The sequence below is a fragment of the Protopterus annectens genome, chromosome 9.part0, assembly GCF_019279795.1.
Source record: "Protopterus annectens isolate FY-2018-M chromosome 9.part0, PAN1.0, whole genome shotgun sequence".
Classification (NCBI taxonomy): Eukaryota; Metazoa; Chordata; order Ceratodontiformes; family Protopteridae; genus Protopterus; species Protopterus annectens.
In genome coordinates, this window is record NC_056743.1 from 329,133,406 (window position 1) to 329,152,140 (window position 18,735).

At 36.8% G+C, this 18,735-nt stretch overlaps 1 protein-coding gene across 1 annotated transcript in view; it reads right to left on the reverse strand.

Annotated features, from left to right (window-relative positions):
* Positions 1 to 16,634, reverse strand: part of LOC122811218 (SLP adaptor and CSK interacting membrane protein) — a 335,317-nt gene extending 318,683 nt beyond the window's left edge. The window contains exon 1 of the mRNA XM_044082909.1: positions 16,185 to 16,634. The gene's annotated coding sequence lies outside the window, so the exon portion shown is untranslated. The remainder of the gene's footprint in view (positions 1 to 16,184) is intronic.
* Positions 16,635 to 18,735: the final 2,101 nt, after the last annotated feature.

Consider the following 18,735-nt stretch of genomic DNA (forward strand, 5'->3'; position numbering starts at 1 on the left):
ATGGAGGATGCAACAAATGCCCTTTAGGGGCAAACCAAGGAGACCAAGTACAGAGATCGGAAAGAATAAGAAACCAGAGGGAGAAGCAGAGCAAAATAACATAAACCCTTCAAAGAAGAATGCGGAATTCAGCCGGCAAGAACAGCACCCTTACAACCCACAACGGTGGCGGTGATAAACTTGGCTCTTACTGATATAAATGCAGCTGATGGGTATAGTGTTGTGGAAGGCCCTACAATGATTCATGACTACACAGGTGACTTTTCACTTTATAATTATAGTCAATACCAGTGTACAGTTGAGCACACTAATCTCCTGAGCAAGGGAGAATTGTTCGTTCCCTCTGCAAACTTTAAAATTGATACTTTAATAATTGATTTAAAACTGTTTCATATAAAATTGAACTTAGGTGTTGTTTTTGAGGATGAAACAAACTCAATAGGGACTGTGTTGAAACGGAGTAGTGCTTTTAATCCCCCGTTGCCTTTGCCATTGGTTATCTTTTAAAAATGGTTGAACTGGATTTTAGGTCTTTAAGAACTGATGAAATTAAGAGACTTGGCAATCTTAATGCTCAGGAATTTATGTTGATACAAGAACTGACCAATAATAAAAATGTTAGGCTCATGAAACCTGATAAAGGGGGTGGGGTGGTGGTAATGAACAGGGAAGATTATTTGTATAAAATGACGTGTCACGTCATAAATTGTGATTTGTATGAAGAAACAGCCATGAATTTCATAAACTTGGCATACCGTAGAATTGATTTTTTTCTTCAGGACATGGTGGATGAGGAAGAAATTACACTCGAGGTACACTGGTATTTACATGTTACACATCCAGTGGTGCCATGTATATTTGGAATACCTAAAATTCACAAATGCACCACTGATCCACCTGTGCGGCCAATTATTAATGCCAGAAAATCTAAAACCCATCCCCTTGGCAAATATGTGGATATTATGTTAAAAAATTGCTTGGAGCCTTTTGAACATATTTGCAGGGACTCCTGGCACTTCTTTTTTTAAAAATAAAGGATTTAAACTTTTCTAAAGATTATGTGTTTCTGATCATAGATGTGGTAGAAATTTTAATGTGATTCCACCTGATTTGGGTTTGGAAAGGTTTCAGGATTTCTTGTGCAAATGTACCAGTTTCAGTAATGACAATGTCGATGTTTTGGTCTTGTGCACAGAATTAGTTTTGAAATACAATTTTGTTTTTTTGGATGGCCAGTATTTTAGACAAACCAAGGGGATTGCCATGGGGGCAGCATATGCCACCATTTTTGCAAATATTGTTTTAATACAATGGGAAAGGCATTTTTTATCCAAACACTTTGAAGTGAAGCCATGGAGGTTATATCTCTATTTTTTGGATGATATTTTCTTCGTATGGGATAGACCTGTGGGGGAGATTACTGGCTTTATAGAATTTATCAATTCCACTACCCTTTCCTTAGATTTACATATTCTTACAACATCGACTTTATGAAATACCTTGATGTTACCATTTCTAAGGATTATCATGGGGAGAGGTGGGTTAATACCATCTATAGGAAACCCACCTATTGCAACAGTCTATTACATTTTGAGAGTAACCACCCCTTAAATAAAAAAATAGGAATTATCAAAGGCCAGTATGTTTGGGTGGCCTGGATGATTTCCACCAATGATAGTCTAGTTGATGAGTATGAGAAATTGGGGGATATGTTCCTCAAGAGAGGTTATCCTGAGAAAATTGTGGCCCCCATTCATGACAGTATTTTAGAAAGAAGGCTCAGGGGGGAATATTGTTCCTTTAATTTATTCCTCCTATTCTTCTATATCCCAAGTGGCCATGGAGGGGGTGGGGGGCATGGCAATGCACCAAAAGTTAAAAAAGCATTTATTACCAAGTTTTGCAGTCAAGATAATCAGATTAAATGTATATTGGCGGAAAATTGGAAGATTTTATTTCTCTATTCAAAGAAATGGGCAAACATGGTCAGGGAATGTCCCACGGTGGTCTACAGAAGAGGTAAGACCATTAAAAATTATTTAGAACATGCTTTTATTCATTGTGAATAGGGGCACAGTAATAAGAGGGTTAGAACTTACAAATGTGGCCTCTGTAAGCAATGTAAAGATATCCTTGAGGAGGACCACATCATAGTCAATAATTTGCCCATCAGGTCAAAATCATTTAGTAATATTAATACCATTGGGGTGGTATATTTGGCTATGTGCAAAACATGTAATTGTTACTATGTGGGCAAGACCAAGAGAAAACTTAAAGAACAAATCTATGCGCACACCGCAGATATCAGGAAACTTGACAATAGAAAAGCCCTGGCTGGGCATATCATGGAACATCTGATCACTTTTTTCATTTTTTTTGTATTAGAATAAGTATTACAAGAACTGGGGGGGGCATGGGAGGATATATTGGAAGAAAGGTAATTGCGTTGGCAGATTAGATTGAATTAACAAATTTCAGAGAGCCAGCAAACTGTAGCATATAAATATTTATTCACTTAGTGTTCAACATTGATGAAGACTACGTACTTTGCATAGCCGAAACTGGTCTGTTTGCATTTTCTTCATTATGGTTTAAGGCTATTTAGCCATCTAAGTGAATAAACATTTATATGCTACAGTTTTCTGGCTCTCTGACATTTGTTACTGCAACTTGGAGCCTTACAATTGCCGTACCTGTAGGGGCTGCTATTTTCTTATTCAGATTAGAGTGAATGCCACGACCTCCCAGGTCTAAATGAGGGTCTGTCAATATCCAGTGTGTTAAAGCTTAAATCCTATGTTGTACGACACCCCTAACTTTTAAAAACAAACATGATTTTGCATATATTTTTATTTTTTTTTTTAATTTCTGATTTTTAAGACGTGTGTGGGGGTTTGTTTTAGCAAACAAGTCAATGCAATTGTTTTGTATTGCTGGAAAATGTGCATTGAGTCATGTGATCAATTGGGAGGGGTATTTAAGGATGGTGTTTGGTTTGATTTATTGATTCTGATGAAGTATTTGTTACGAAAGCGCTTAATCCTTGTATGTGCTGTCTCATTAAATAGACTTAAATAATATTTCAACTCACAGTTGTCTTTTCTGGAATTGCCTGCTGTTTTGTGGAGCTTGCTCAAGTTGAGTAATGTTAGAAGGGTGGGCATTCCATAGTTTGGCAATATTAAAGAAATATAAGCATTGTCCAGCTCTTTTGTTGGGTTTAGTTACATTTAAAATGTACTTGTTTGTAGACCGGACGGTTCAAGTTGGGGTGTATGTGTGTAGAATAGATTGGAGTGCTGGGAAGCTATTAGGTTTGAATATTAACTTGTGGGTGAGTGTTAACTGGGAGTAATGGAGATAGTGGTGAAATTCAAGCTGGGACAGGTTAGTAATAGCGTTACAGTGGTTTGAGTGGTTAGACATGCTAGAGGCAAATTTGGCTATCTAGTAGTAACAAGATTGCAGCTTATTACTAATAGATATATGGAGGTTTGTGAAAATGGGACTTCCATACAAGAGGGAGGGGAGAAGTAGACTGCTTCCTAGTTTTATCTTTGTTTGTTATCTAAGTAAAGTTTATGTCGGTATAGTTTGCGAAGTTTGATGTGTTTTTTTTTTACTGTATTGAAAATGTGTTGCTCGAAAGAGAATTTATCAATGGTGATTCCTAAAAGTTTTGAACTTTTCTCTTGTTCAATTTCTGTATTGTTTTGTGAAAAACTCTTGAAATCTGTGGCTCGAGATTTTGATGAAAATAGTAACAGTTTAGTTTTGTTGGGGTTCAACATTATTTAAGCATGATTTAGCCAGGTTTCTATGGATGTGAATGAATTTTGGGTACTCTTTTGGAGGATAGAGAAATTGTTGGAGGATGATAGTTGAATCATCAGCATATTGAATATGTATGCTTTGTTGGGAGGCTTTATTGAGAACAAGGTCATATCACAGCCCTATTGAGGTTAAAGAGTGTAATCAGAAAATGTATATATATTTTTTTATTCCTCATTTTTCCCCAACCAGCAATAGTGTTTGCTGGGCCCCCACACAGTCAACGATAATTAAGGGATACCCCTGTATCCATTTACATAGTCTGGGGAGTAAGGACCACCAGACTTGTAAAGATCTAATTGTCTGAGTGTTCTGTGATACATTTTATGCCTAACTTTTGAAATACAATTACTTGTTAGCTGTATTTTTTTACTGATATCTAGAAGAATAATGTATGTGTCCTGGCATTACTATGTGGACAGATAAAAATCAGTGATAACACACCACACACACACACACACACACACACACACACACACACACACACACACACACACACACACACACACACACGCACACGCACGCATGCACGCACGCACGCATACAGACACACACACACACAAACGTATTAGCCATAGCAATACTAGTTTTGTACATATTTCAGCAAATAACAATACATTGCACAATACTGGTACTGCCACACCGCATTAGTGACTGCTGTTTAGCAGTCATCAAACAGCAGCAGGGGTAAGTCACTGTTATTTACCTCATTGAGGAGTAATGGATAGCTGTCACTGTCTCGGATTTCACGGACCTTCCCTGATTTTGCTTATAATCTTCCCTTGTCTTTCAAAAAATGTAATTTGCTAGTAAATCATTTAGGATTACAGTCAGTCAATAAACCCAGACATCAACGTTTTATATTTCTTATTGTCCAAAAAAAATGCATATTGATGCAAAAGGTGTTATAACTTTTAAGTGAATTAGAATAATATTTAAAATGTGCTCCTGATTGTGAACCTTTATTCTACTATTATATTTTGGATTGCACTGAATTCTTCAGCAAAGAAGCTGAGAGTTATAGTATCTGGTGTTCTGCCAATGTTTATAAAACCCTTAAAAAGAAAATCATTGTTATAGACTGGAAGCATCATCTCTTCTTAAAATTCCAGGCTTGCACTGAAATCAGTCTCTCTAGGCTGCTGATCTTTATGGTGGTTACCCTGCTCATGTTCATTATCAGCTTTATCCAAACAGTGTCATATCAAAGCCCTGTTCAGGTTAAAAAGCATAACCAGGAAATTAATACATTTTTTTCTCCTCATTTTTCCTCAACCAGAAGAAGATTTTGTGTGGCTCCCACACAGTCAAGGATGATTAAGGGGTCCCTCCCTGCAGCCATTGGTGTTGCAGGTAAATAAAGCTGACTATGTTGTTAGTTTTAGTAAAGAGAGGTCCACCAGCAGGGTTTAACTAAGCCAGGGGCACTATGTCATTGGTAAAATATTTAATGGAATTGTGAAGGCTGTTACTTGATAAAACAATGTTACTAGAAGCAGATAAATCTTTGAATTGCAAAGGAGATAAAAATAAGAGTTATTACCCTCTTGGTTTACAACATACACAAAACTGCTGTACTAGCTTTTATTGGTTTGACAGATATGTTACAAAATATCAAGACAACTTTCTGTGGTTGGGGCCCCCCAGCAGCCGCAGGGGTTGCTGGTGCCTAAAGCCAGCTATGACTTTTGGAATAACCCCATGTCCATCGGGATTTGACCCAGGAATGATTAAGGAGAGGTGAATTTAAACCACAAGATGAAAAGTTAATATTGGTGGTCCAAGATAGTGGACTACATGGAATTTGGTTTACAAACTCCATTGAACATGTGGGAGAAACAGACAAATGCAGGTTCTGTAAAACAGAACTAGAAACATTTGCACATCTTGTTGCTGGATGTGATACACTAATGGCAGAGGGTCTGTATACTGAAAGGCATAATAATGTGGCAAGACTGTTGCATTGGGGATTGTGCAAACATTACATTACTGAAGTAGCTGAAAAACATTGGAAACATAAACCACAAGGCATTAGAGAGAATGACAAAGTTTATATCACGTGAGATCACCCATTATCAACAGTTCAGAAAATAGATACGAGAAAACCAGATATAGTAGTCCATGAAAAGAAAACAAAAGTTCCTTGATCATTGAAATTGCTACACCCAGTGATTACAGTGTCTTACATACAGAAAGACAGAAAGTCATAAAATACCAGAATTTGCAGGCAGAAACAAGGTAATGTCTGTAAATTTAGTTAGTCAAGTGTTATTAGCATTTGCATGTACTTCAGAAAAATAGTTTCTAAAGATGAGACGGCCTAGAACAAAACTTTGAAGGTCACTGCTATTTAAATTTTACATTTTGGAGATAGCGCAATTTATTCTGATCAGGTATGTTGTATCTGATAGCCAGATATCAATCCAGCAAACTATGAACTGGTTCCTATTTAGTTGGGTTAGCTTATTTTATGATGCTGGGGGGAACAGTATCAAATCCATTGACTTTTTCCCAATAATCCATGTGGCTAGGAAATAACTTCTAGGTTTTTGGGTGACTTTTTCAAAGCAGCTAACATAATTAAGGGTGAACAGTCTACCCTCGACAACCCCAAACTGTGAAGTGCGTAGGGTCTACCTATCTTGTATGGCCTTATTGATTAAGTCTACAATAGTATACTCCATGATCTTAGAGATAATGTAGGTGACACTGATATACCTGTACTCACCTAGGTCAGTGGAAGGTAACAAAAATTAATTTGTTAACTGGGTATGCTCACTGAACATGGCCCATTTTCCGGGACATCCCAAAAGCACTGCCTAGTTATGTGACTTGTTCAGAATCACAGGTTACAAGAGGAAATTTTGGGAATCAAACCTAGGGATACAAGAGGAAATGTATTAATAGTGCTTAACTCTCAAAGCTATATAGGGTGTTATACTATCTGTCTTAATATCACTGAAGAAAATAAACATTAAACTAATAAGAACCCAGAGAATTGCATCTGACTTTTTATAATTTTTTTGTAAATGTCCTTTGCGTATAGCAGTAATGAACTACTAAAACAGGAATGCAGTACTTCAAAGGGTGAAAGATAAATTTTGAAACTATTTCTACACTTGAAAAAGTGAAAAATGCAGAACTGTTTCCCAAAGTTTTCTAACAATATAAGTTATGCAAAACTGTCAGACATCAGGATCATGCCAGGTCTGAAATGGATTGCAAAATTTAAATAGGTGTATACTGTAGAGAGAATGTTGCTGTTATGGGTAAAATCCTGACATCTGGCAACAGTATGTTGTGAATGCACTCTGGGAATACTAAAACCAGGGTAACATTTGGTATTACATTAAATCCTGTTGTATTACTCTGCTGAATATGACCAATGACTAAGTCTCTCTAAAGCTGCATGAGAAAAAAATTAATGCGTCTTCATATCAGAGTATGTTAACACCATAAACAAAAATGACAGTACAGGCTAACTTCACTTGTCCCATTATCTATGGACACACACACACACACCACACACTATTCACAAGGCTTGCATGCCAGGTAGTATTTGATAACTGGATATGATAGTAAACTCTAGATACCTCTGAATGACATAATGACCAGCTATGTGTGAAGCCTCTCAGCTTTCTGTTTTCATGTGCAGAAGAATGTATGGAAAAGACAACATAAAGAATTCCCACTAACACTTTAAATTAAAAGCTCAAATACACTTTATTTAAGTACCACTAAACTTGCAAAGCTTGTTACTACATATACAGTATGATTTAATGTTATTTGTTATAAAAGTACAGGTTTCAGATCCTTTCAGTGTAGAACAGGAGATTTTTAAGAAATAAAAATAAAGAACTGCTCCTTTTAATACACACAAAGTAAAGACTGGTTAGGTAGTTCTGGTAAATGACAATACAGTGGTGGGTGAGGGTAGAAAGCTGATGCATGCAAGGAACAAATTAGAAGGCCCCAAGTGAACCTGTTTGCACTGTAGTTGCATTACCTCTTGTAATGCCAGTGACAAATATTTGACAGTAAGCAAGGTTCACTCACCAAATGATTAAGTGAATTGCTCACATTCAGGCTTGGATCTGGAATAGGACCGCAGAAGTTCCATCCAATAGGGAAACAGCCTCGCTAAAGCTGCACTAGCATGGATTATGTGTCAGCATATCAGAGTATACTACCATCATAAACAAAAACAATGGCGCAACATCTTGAATTACACACATATGCATACACACAGTCATACATGCGTATTCCTTTGGCAGAAAATACATATGAAAGAAGCACAAATGAGTGATTATAAAACAGGGAATAGACAAATGAATCGCTGCACATTTGTGAGAATCATACTTGTTTGAATTCAAGTTTTATATAGTGTAAGTATATAGGAGTATGCAAGAAAAGGATTGGTTGAGTGAAAAGGTGGTATATATGAAAATGTGCAAGCCTACATTACAGCAAGTAGTGTGTATGTACAAGTGTTTGTGAGTTAGGGTTAGGCAAGGGAATAGATTTAATGTTGAGACTGGCATTGTGGGTGTTATATGTCTTTTTGTCTTGATTAGTGGCACTATTATGGAAAGGGTTTTTAGTGAGTAATGTGTAAAGCTGAGTTGGGGTAGGGATGGCGGCAGGGTTAGAGTTAGTATACATGAGTAACCTGGTGCAAGGGTTATGCTTTTTCTGTTCATTTATCATTTTTTAAACAGATTTGATATGTTCTTCTCATGTACTAACTATAGGAGTAACTGCTTTTCTATGTTTCTATGACTATTTTCTAATTTTATTCTTATTGACTGCCTGTTTTAGCTAGGGTCTGTGAAATAGCCTTTTTGTTAGATTTTCCATGTTTATTTGGGCTTTTGCTGCCAGTGAGTAAGGGTAGGTGGGGAGTTAGAGACATTTTTTTAAAATTTTATTAGCTAGGGTTTTATAACTATTTTTGTTTGAATGTGTTCTATTAATGCCAGTTGCAGGTAACCAGTGGGAACTAGTTTGGGAACTGGTTTGTAAAGGGGTAATTTTGGGTTCAGGACTTAGAGCAAAATGTGTGTTAGGAATCACGGACATGTGTGTTAGGAATAATGGACGTGTACTGGTAGCTGGAAGCATTGTAGTTATCTTCAGAGGAGTCAGTCAGATTTGTGGATGTCTGGTGGACATTATGGCTGCAACAAGACAGATGCTGAATCTTTCGCTTATAGCTATCACGTTAAAAACACACCCCTGGAAGCTCTGGGAACCTGTGTTGACATCAGACTTATTGCCCTTCCTAGTGAAAAATAATCCCCTTCAACCATGGATCCCTCGTCATTTCATAACTCCACCCTTCAGGTCCCTCGTTCACAATTACACTCCACTGAGCATGCTTTATCCATTCTTGACCCTAAAATCATGACTACAATTCCCCCATGTATAAAATCTATTACAACCTTTCCTAAATTTCACTCAGAAGTCAGAACTAAAACCCTTTGTTTGGCATACAATCCAGATCCAAGGATATTAGCCATCTGTCCAGTTAATAAGCATATAAATAAACAGATAAACAAACAGGCATTTATCTGACTAGCAGTTAAGATGAAGTATTACAACATTTACTGGTAAAATCGTTTAATTTTTAATGGAATCATCACCCTTAGGGAACAATGCGTATTTGCTTTGGTAATGATCCACTCATCTAACCAAGAAATCTGAGGGGGTGCTATTTATGAATGGTAAAACAGAATGCTTTCTTTGTATAAGCTTTACTGGACATATAAGTGTTTTTATTGATTTAATTGATTTATTTATTTTTGCATAAAATTGAATCTGGCCTTTTATGTATTTAGTTACTAGCACTGGGATTTAGTGACATGGTTTGCACTGCAGACTGGTAGCCCACATACAAAGCTGGGACAAAGATGTGGACATGATTTAGAGTCATTTGTGAGAGTGTTGGATTAGCTCAGGCCGCAGGTTAAATAGCTTCAGTACTGCCACACCAATAAATAGTGCACTTTTCTATTGCACACATATTTTCAGGCATGTTTTTCAGAGATATCTGATATTATACAACAGCCCTACAAAAATGGAAAACAACAGAGGTGCTATAATCCATATCAGAAGCTAAAATGAATCAAGTATCCTGTACAATCATCGGGATAATGGCATTATCCATAAGACCCTTGCCACCACCTCTATGTTGACAATGACAGGCCACTTTAATAGCATCAGTACAATGTCAGACTACAGTGCAATGCATTGACTAACTAGAATCAGCATGCAAGATACCATATGGGTCCTCACATACCTGACAGACTCTGCAACATGTGTCTCCACATGTGCACATCAGGCATGGATCCCCAGTAACACTGTGGACCAAAGTCATGACAGTTGTCATATAATAGCAACAGACACCTTCAAACAGCCTGCTAAGGACACCACAGGAATATCACATGCAGCTGGAAACAGATTCCTTGAACAATTCCTACCTTGCATTGTGGCCCATTGTGAACAAATAATCTATATATGATAACCATAACTGCAAGGATTGCAGTGATGGGAAACATCAGCTGTATAGCAGTTTCATCTGACATCACAGCAAACATAGAATGAACAAGTCTCATTACGAGCACCCAGAATAGAGGTTGTCCCAGCTTATCACAACAGGTACAGTTTTCTTCAAACACTAGGTAGAGAGCATGTGTGACAGTTATGGATGTATATTCAGTGGGTTTATGCCAAGCAGCCTGGTATCACTCACAGTGCCACTACTTGGCTGGGGTATGCACTGCTGCACCTTGGAGAGCAGGAACATACCACACAGGCATATCACAGGGGAATCCAGCTGACTCCTTACAGCCATCACTGCTCACACCTGTGAGAAGGACAACACACCACCAGACAGAAGAGGTGTACAGCACAGTCTACCTACAGGCTTTTAACTTGATAAAGCAAGGGTCTGGTCACCTGAAGGTGCATTTCTACTTCCTAGATGCTTCTTGTGAAGATTTTGTTATGTCCGTGTAAGGCACACACTGTGTGACTGTGTACAGATTGGCACTGGCTGCACTGTGACCAGAATTAGATCATCTTCCAGATGGAAACAGGCACCAGGGGATCTATATGACAAAGCAGACTTACCAAAATGTTGACTGTCACATAATCAAGCCCTAAACATTAAGTTCCACTAACTCGAATGTCCATAACATTGACAATCAACAACAGCAAAATATAACTTTTGCAGGGAGGCAAACCCCACTGCACCACCCACACCCCCCTGCACATTATATATAATAACTCTGAGACTGTATTACAGCTGAGAAAGGGCAAGACCCTCACCCCTGCTATACTGGGATCTCATGCACACACTCTTTGGTGTTGTGGCTAGTCAATGTTTTGGTTGTTCCAGAAGTGCAGCTTTGACATTCTGGTCTGGATTATGTGAACGTTTTATGTACGCTGATGTTCTGAGGTAGACCCATACCAGGACTATAATGCTGGACAGCCTGATGGATGAAAACAGGACAATGGCCAAAGAATGTTATGTTCATACTGCAGATCTTAGACTAAAACAGCTATGTATCATGAAGAAGGCATTATGGTGATGGGAGTGTGTGTGTGTGTGTGTGTGTGTGTGTGTGTGTGTGTGTGTGTGTGTGTGTGTGTGTGTGTGTGTGTGTGTGTGTGTGTGTGTGTGTGTGTGTGTGCGAGCGCGTCTGCGCCCATATTTTCTACAATAGCACACTCTACACATCTGTACTTACTAATATGAAACCTTACATAAACACACAAAACGTGTGACTATTTATAACACAAGGTACCCTCAGATGTGCTATAAATACTGCAAATTAGCAATAAAGGTCATGTGTAGAGTTCAAACAGTTGAGGTATTATTATTATTCCACAGGCAAGCCTATCTAGACTCTTCAGGGAATCAAATGAATGGTGTCAACCATATGCACCCCATGTGCGTACGCTTCCCTCAGATCCCAAACTATGACACTGTACTTATGTATTCAGATAATGAGTGCAATGTGTGGATGTGGGGCAGCATCATGCTACCTTTTGCCCACTGTGACTGTTATGATGCTGGATCTCTGCCCAGTATCCACAAGACTTCTATCCAGAATCGATGCCTACCTTATGGCCTAATTGGATGGCAAGCTCTGCACAGAGATTGCACTGAGCCCTGAAAAACTGTTAAGTGCCCTTTTGAGGAAAATCAAGTTGATCTTTACTATCCTATATGATAATCTGATAGAAAAGGGAAGGCAAGAAAAAACAATAATTCTTGAAGTTCATTCTCATTGTATCTTTTTGATGTTATCTAACAACTCAAGTTAAGACTCAGTTCAATTATAATACTGAAAATAGAGATCATTACAAATGGAGTTCTCAGTCACACATGATCTTTGACATTACTCTGGTTGTTTTTGTGTAGAGGTTTTTAACAATCTGACTTTAATATGCGACCACTGTCAGAAACAGCACACGTGTCATTATACTAGATAAGCATGTAATACAGTATGTTTATAAATGTCTTCCAATCTATTCATACCAACAAAAATGTGAGTAAATATTTGTTTTAACTTGCTGACTTTTAAACATCATCAGAGTTGATCTAGACTTTTCTGTGAATTGTGATGATCTGTATAATTTTTGCAAAGCTGAAAATATCTGCATAACTGCTTAAGTGTAAACATATGTGTTGTCACAGCCTGGAGCAGTGAGCCTAAGAATGCTTGAAACAAATAGATCACAAGTTTCCTGTTGTCGATGTTGCAGTACACAGGAACTTTGTAAGCCATGCAGTGACTTTGTTGTGGACTTGGAGAAGAGCGAGAGAAGGAGAGTTTTCCATTTGTTTTCCACATTTTCTCTCTCCTCCAATTTCTGCAGACTTGAAGTAGATGTATTTAGAGATTGTGGATATGAAGCTTGCCCCGACATTGTACTGGGAACCTGCTTTCTTTAAGAACTTGTTTTTGTACATTTTACATCTGTGAGAGTGTCACTGCTTTGAGACTGAGTCCCAAGGCTTTAGACATTTTACTTGTGATTAATCATGTAAGGGACCACATTATACATGATTAATTGTAGTAGTCCCCTGCTTATAATTATCAGATAACTTCACCCATGAAAAGGTTCATAAAGGAACAAATGTATGCATCTTGTGGAGCACTAAAAACAATATCTTATTTCTCACTGTAATATTAGAGTTTTATTGTCCATTCCCAGTTTTTTTTTAATTTTCTAAATCAAGTAATAAGAGCTGTGTCAAAGGCAATGTGTATTTTTTAGGAGATGAAGTGGATCATGTCATCAATGGTCTTTCTTAAATCTACAAACAGTATATGTCCCAGTGGATCACAGCCAGCTGCTATGCAGACATGGCCCCTGAAACTATATAGTAAGTTCGATAAATCTAACTGATTCAAGTCATACTGTGACTTTAAGAATGCATTATTTCTCTGTATCATGTAATATAAAATATATTCATTCCCAAAAGAAAGTATGAGGCTTTGTTTTTTATGTGCCCATTGACTCAGTCTGTCTGAGTCTATCTACCAGCCACTGTTCTACGCCTTATTCCATATTTTGTTTATTAGTTTTAATTCATTTTTCATTTTATTTTCACGCACACTGACTCTCTGTACAACATACTTCAATTGCTTTTCCCATAGGCTGCTCCCACTTCTGGCAGTGCAGTGTTACCTAGCTAGTTCCTGTTCACTGGCCACTATCATTTATCATTTAATCCACTTCTATATCACACAGCAGGCCACAGGTCCCACTCCTTCCACAACCTGTTAGGTGAAAGCTTGGTGAAACATTTCTCCCTGCTGTGCAAGTGTTTCACCTCCTCCACCATAGTACATTTTCTAACCATCATCCATTTTTTTTAATTATTATTATTGCATTTTAATTTGGTTTCATGGTTTCATTATTTTATTTTCCAAGAGTTACTTTTGATATTAAGGAAAAAATAATTTATACAAGATAAACATAAAATAAAACTAAAGGAACAAGGATGAGTGAGATGATGCATAATGTTAGGAAATAGAGGAAATAGGTTGGGTAGCTTAACCAAAAAGCATCCACATTTGTCATTGTTAGGCTGAAATCAGGAAAGAGCACAACTTGTCAAAAGGATCAGTGAGGAATGCGTGTCAGGCTACACACTCTGTGTGACGATCTTCCTATGAAACAATGCCTTGAGTTACCTCCTTGTCTAGTTATTATGCAGGGTATGAGAGTCCTATAACTTGGGCTCAGGAAGTACATGCACAGGTCTAAGAACAAGTTGTTGCCCATTCTCCATACCTGACAATGTGGATTCTGCATGGCAGGTTTACATAATACACTTCTGTTTAACATTTTTATGGTCATAATACCAAGTCCCAAAGAATGTACAGAGATATGAGGATATGAAGGCTGGTAATTGGCTAGGCTTAAAATGGCCCACAAGGGTAGTTAGCCTAGTACTAATCTATAAGTCTATATGACAATTGCTATATAACCCTGCACAAAACTACAAGTTATTACTGTATAACCCTACACAAAATTAGTTGTCATAAAAACAGAAATACTTGATAACCCTGCATAAATTGTTTAAGTTACCTTAGTTTGATAGCACTTTTACACATTTTCATCATAAGGTAGAGTCAAAACTAGGCTGTACTGAGTACATTTTGATGGTTGGTAAAGCAGTGACAGCAAAGAAATAGGCTTTCAACCCAATATTTCAGTCTCATTGTGCGCACATCAACAGGCACCAAAGGCTTGTCTTTGAGTTGCCAGTCACTACTCATATTCCATCCACATATACTGCACAAAGAATCACCTGTTCACATATAGAATGGGGGAGTGTGGTGAGTGTTATGCCAGAGCCAAGAGCACAGACTCGGTATGCAATACATGTTAACGACTGACAAATCAGACTATATAATCTAGAAGTTTGCCATAACATTTTTTAATGTTTTAACCTTTTTTCTTAAACCTTAGTTGGCATAGTGACTTAGATTTGATTTGCAAAGATAATATGTGTGCGTGCGTGCGTGTGTGTGTGTGTGTGTGTGTGTGTGTGTGTGTATGTGTGCGTGTGTGGATGTTGCATACTTTTTGCAGATTTTTTTGTATTTTACATGACAAACTAGTTGCTGTTACAGCTGAGTATAAAAGTGGTCTCTCACTCTACACAAACATTTATTTTTCTTGACTACACCTTAACGATGATTCAAAATGGTGCAGCATAAAGTGACTTCAGAACTGAATTAAGGGAATATACCTATTTTACCCTCCTAAATGGACTGAATAAATCTCTCATATCATATCATAACTACTTACTAGGTATTTGTGATACCCCTCTGTCAATCAGTCATTAGTATATTAAATATGATTCTTCATATGACTTGTCTATATCTACCACATAAATAACTTAATGATCATACGTAGTGATGTTGTGGTCTTCTAGATTACTTGGTTTATTGTTTACTGCAGTTATTTAAAAAACAGATTCTGATGACAGATAAGGATCGTTTGTCTTTCTAAGTCTGCTATCTACTAATACATTTAATACATTCCCATCACAATCCACTTTAAGCCTTTCATATGCATTCTTAAATTCATAAACCATAACAGTCTTCTTGTCTGCCTTCTGTCCTCTTTAAACTGACACTAACCCATAGCCATTTGTCATGATGAAATTCCCATTTTTTTTCACTGGCAAAACAGTAACAAAACAAGTTAATTGCATGCATTGTGGAATAAAGATGACCAAGTTTTATATATATATATATATATATATATATATATATATATATATATATATATATACCTTCAGATGATGACTTTTTGCTCATACAAATCACACATTCCTTTCCCTCAAGAGCGGTCTGATGAAGTTTATCTGATTTGTCAATGAAAGCGCTAAGCATTTTAATAAAAGTGTCTCATGTCTGAGTTTATCTGATTTGTTGTTTAGTTACATTTTTATTAGCTGTTTCTGCTATGGTATGATAGCTGTTTTATTAGTTAGTACCACTCAAGCTTCATTCTTGGCCATAATGTATACAGTTAAGTTTGTTTTGTCAGTGCTTTACCGGTGAAAAAGGGATTCTCATCTCATTTGACTCACTTTGTTAAAATAAATAAATAAATAAATAAATATCTTTATGCCTAGAACCATCTAATCATACCCTTAGAAGTAACACACATTTTTAAAAAGAGAACTGTAGTTACAGAGAATACAGCCAGTTTTTCAATTCTGTCAGGTACATTCTATACTACACCCAGTTTTAATCTTGGCAACTTTCTATTTTATTTCTCTTAACAATAAACCAGCAAACAGAAAATGTACCAACCTTCTAGCAGAAACCCACTCCAATAAATGCCAACAGATGATGTATGTTTCTTCAAGGAAAAAACACGTATAAAATTAGATTGCTCATACTGAGACCACAGATCTTTTAATTTTCTTTTGTTCTCTTATTGAGATAGAATAATCTTTTACAAAAAGAACAGCTATGATAAAGTGCTGACTTTCTCATTAGACAGCTGTGAGCGACTGTTTTCCTAGAACAAAGTACATACTTCCTCTTTCTGAAACGGTAGGCTGTGGTGGGCTAGGTTTTGTTTTCTCAATTAAAAACTAACAGTATCATCTTCTTCCTCTTGCACATTTTCCTTTTGTGTAGACGTAAGGCAAGAATCAGATTTATGTGTCTTTTCTAAAGGCAGGAATATTCATCAAGCAAAGACAATGAGTGAAGTTCAATATGATTTATTCCTGGCGTTTAAAAATAGATTGCATATCTAACAGTAACTTATTACTTACACAGACAGAAGTGACTATAACACAGAAGAAGGAGGGGATGTTTACTTCCTTGGAAATCAGACCTTCTCAGTAATAATATTAATTATCTGATTGGACTATAACTGGATTACTGCCTGACTAGGGAACTCAAACTATAATTCCCATTTCTGGTTGGCGGAAAAATGAAACAAACAGTAAACCACTCCCCATGCTATGCTCCTTGCACCTCCCAGCTATCAGAATTGGTCCTGCATTGTTTTACTTTTGAAGGTATTTGTTATAAGAAGCCTTTAAAAGAAAAGGAAGCGAGACTTCTTAAAGCAACAGTTTAGCAACAGCTCTTCAAAATGTTAATAGGATGTGCATGTTAAATGTGATTTTACTACTGTCAGTTCATACTTATTCATTTGTTCTTTCATTTTCTGATGTGAGAGGAATTAGAATTTGTTCCATCTACCAAGAGTATAAGGTAGAATACGGCTACCAGATAGGACACTGGTGTATCAGAGGATGTATGCCCATGCACACAGCTACACCTCCCCCCAAAAAAATACTCATGTATACTTGCAGAGAATTTAGAAAATCACCAGTTTGTCTATCAGCATATATTTGAGCAGAGACCCTAGGAAAAAAATATATGAGTAAAGAGAGGTCATATACAGCCCTTTCATCTGTCCCTATTTTGGAGGAGCTTACTTATTTTCAGGCCTAATTTAACCCTGCACATGATTTTTTGAATCCCTCTCATCGCACGTAATTTTTGAAGCTGCACAGGACACAGAAAACCACACTACATGAACAACATACTAGTGGCACCAACCTTTCTCAGAAGAAAAATAAATTAACTTGTGTGGTAGTATTTTGCAGTACAGTTTATTAAAGTCCCCAGATTTTATGTTGTCTCTTAGATAATGTGTTTATATTTTCTGTCAGTTTTGTCACTCTGTTTTATAAACATGGGTTTCTGAGTAGTAACCCACATTCCTACTGGAAGTGGGAAGAGTCATGTGGTATTTGGTATTTGACTTGTATGCTAATTAGATATCCAAATTTTTGGCCGGCTGTACTTACTTGTCATGGACCTAGGTACCTATTTTTAATGTTTGCAGGTTGAGAGGTATGGTCATACAGAGTATTATTCTTCTACATAGCCTGTTAATGTCAAGGCCCAATGATAACATTGATGGTCATATACCATTATATTTATGATTGCAGAAATAGCGGGAATGAGCAAAAATATCTTGACCATTAAAATTTACTATGAAATCTGCCTTAAAGTTAGGAGACATTTTCTGGCATTAACATTTGACCCAAAGTCCTGCAGCCTGTGATTAAGGGGAGTTTTCTAGCAGTAACATTTGACTCAAAGTCCTGTTGCATCAGAATTACAAGCCTAATAAGCTTAATTTCATGGCACAAACAGGAAATCATTTTTTGGATTTTGATTGTTTATAACATGATGAGCCAAAACAGATAAATGTTTTATGTAATAATTTAGAAAAACTGAGATAAAGTATACTATGAACTTAAGGAGCATAAAGAATACATCAGTTTGACTGAATGTTTGAAAAATAAAAGTTCTAAATAGAATAGGCAAATCAGTACAATAGATTTTAACCAATGTGATGAATCTTAAGTGGATAAATATTCTGAGAGTGGATACATCTTGAATCATTCATGGGTTAGGCAGTGAATATTGCTTATACAACTGATGCATTAAAAAAACAGGCAAATCTTAAGTTGTTTAAATAACTCAGTTATCAATGCGATTTCTAGATATATTTAATTGTGATCTACCTCTAAAACTTCTTCACAGCTACGTCTCCACTGTGTAACGCCCTGTGCATTATTTCTAGAGATAGGTATGCAGATGAAGTGTGGTGACATACCATATTTTATGCCATGGTTATTGTAGCTTAAAAATGATTTCAGATTTAAAAACGTAAGAAGTAATGGTAAAAGCAGACGACTGATTTTAATTTGTGTATTTTATTGTTGTTATTGTTGTTGTTTTGTAATTGTTGTTAATAATCCGAAGTACTTCAGATTCAAAAAGTGGCTCAAGCTGGAAGGAGACACGACAACTTTAATACAAAAAA